Here is a 1,795-nt window from a genome sequence, read left to right as displayed (position 1 = left end):
GCACACACGCCTACACCTTTGGAGACTGGTGTCAGCTCCAGAGCCCACGAATGACACCGCAATCCAGGGGTAGTGTACAGACACCAGGGTCCTGTGGGGTCTCCGAGTGGCTCTGAGGTTCCCACCTCCTCTTCCTCAGCGGAGGGCGCATATTCCACCATCCTTTGCTCTCCCTCTCCCTCCTGAGCATCGCTCTGTTTTGATCCCTTCTTAATTTCCAGTTTTTCCTCCTTAAACCCGAGCCTCCTGCTGGATACTGCGTGCCGTGAGGCTGGGGGAGTGTCCGGCGCATGCAGGCAGAGGCTGGTCCCGGGGTAGAAAGAACCGGGATGAGTCCAGGGCCCAAGGAGGGAAGAGGTGGGACTGGTAGGGCGCAGCTCCTCCCTGCCGTGTCCGTGCAGACCTGTGGCAGAGGGACAGGGTCACTCACAAGTCCCAGGGGAGAAGAGCCGGCCAACGCATCCCCGGAGACGCAGTCGTGGGCGACATTGGCGATGGAGGAATACCAGGCGCCAACACTTCACGTGCCCTCAACGGTCACCCTCTTCCTTCACATCATCTGTGGCCCCACCAGCTTGGGCGGATGCGGCCGGAGGGGCCGCCAAGACCGCAGCTGGCTAACCGGCAACGAACTTGGAGCGCGGCGGAAGTTCGAGGGGAGAAGGGCGGGGCAGAGAGTGCGGCGCACCGGCAAACGGAAAGGGACAGGCCTGCGGGAGGGGCCGGAACTGGGAGGAGTGCCGAGGGATGGGGGCGGGCTCTGAGGCCGGGCGGAAGGAAGAGCCGGGGCAGGAAAAGGATTGAAAAGGCGCCCGGAGTGGGGCGGGGCCGGGTGGGCAGAAGGGCGGGCGACGGGGCGTGACCAGGAGTGGAAGCGAAGTCTGAGGGGGACCGAGATGGCGGTGGGGCGGGGCGGAGCCGGCAGCGGGCCGACAGGCGGAAGGGCGGGCGGGGCCAGGAGCGGAAGCGCCGTCTGAGGCTACCGGCACTGAGGTATACGAGCGGGGCGGAGCCGGGGGGAGGCGGAGCCGGCAGCGGACAAACCGGAGGATGGGGGCGTGGCCGGGAGCGGAAGCGCGGTCTGAGTGAAGGTGAGCTGGACAGCGGTTGAAGCCAGGGCCGAGTAGGGAAGGGCCGGTGGCCGGAAGGCGGGTAGTGATTCGCCGCCAGTCCGTCTCTCACGATCCCGCCCGCCGTCTGCCAACCACCCCGCTGACCCGACTGCCGGAGGGGGCTCTGGCGAAGGCGCGGTCTCTCCCGCTCCAGCTCTTGGAAGGTGAGTGCCCGCGCCTAGCCCTGTGGCTCCTGGTCCACCTGCGGCCCCAGACTCTGCGTCTCCTCCTCCTCCGGCTCTTCCCCGTATCCCTACGACCCCTTAAATCCCTGGCCGTCCCCCTGTGCCTCCCTCTGTCCCCTTCCTGTTTCCTCTCTCTGCGTCCCATTCCATCGCCTTTCGTCCCCGAGGGTTTCTGAGGCTCTTCCCTGTCCCTCTGAGGTCCCTTCAGCCCGTCTCCGGTCCCCTGCGGTCCCCAGCGGCCCCAGACTCTGAGGCTGCAGCTCTGGCTCCTTCCCGTCTCCCTCCTACTCCTTCTCCCTGCGTCCCCTTCCGGCCCCCTCCGCCCCTTTGCATTTCCTTCCGTCCCTCTGCGTACCCTTTTGTCCCCCTCCGTCCCTCTGTGTTCCCTTCTGTCCCCTTCCTGCCCTCTGCGCCCCCTTCCTTCCCTCTCCTTCCTCCTCTGTCCCTCTGTATCCACCTCCCCCACCACCCCAGACTCTCTGCAACTCCTGCTCCTCC

The 1,795-nt window shown here is 66.5% G+C and overlaps 2 long non-coding RNA genes across 2 annotated transcripts in view; one reads left to right on the top strand and one right to left on the bottom strand.

The window, feature by feature from the left end:
* Positions 1-698, bottom strand: part of LOC115281978 — a 6,792-nt gene extending 6,094 nt beyond the window's left edge. The window contains exon 1 of the long non-coding RNA XR_003904476.1: positions 431-698. This is a non-coding gene — a long non-coding RNA (uncharacterized LOC115281978). The remainder of the gene's footprint in view (positions 1-430) is intronic.
* A 383-nt stretch (positions 699-1,081) lies between these two features.
* The window catches only part of LOC115282836, a 12,344-nt gene continuing 11,630 nt past the window's right edge, over positions 1,082-1,795 (top strand). Inside the window, exon 1 of the long non-coding RNA XR_003904765.1 lies at positions 1,082-1,276. This is a non-coding gene — a long non-coding RNA (uncharacterized LOC115282836). The remainder of the gene's footprint in view (positions 1,277-1,795) is intronic.

Source organism: Suricata suricatta, chromosome 17, assembly GCF_006229205.1.
Source record: "Suricata suricatta isolate VVHF042 chromosome 17, meerkat_22Aug2017_6uvM2_HiC, whole genome shotgun sequence".
Classification (NCBI taxonomy): Eukaryota; Metazoa; Chordata; class Mammalia; order Carnivora; family Herpestidae; genus Suricata; species Suricata suricatta.
Note: the sequence above shows the minus strand (reverse complement) of the source record. Positions and strands in the feature narration are given on the sequence as shown.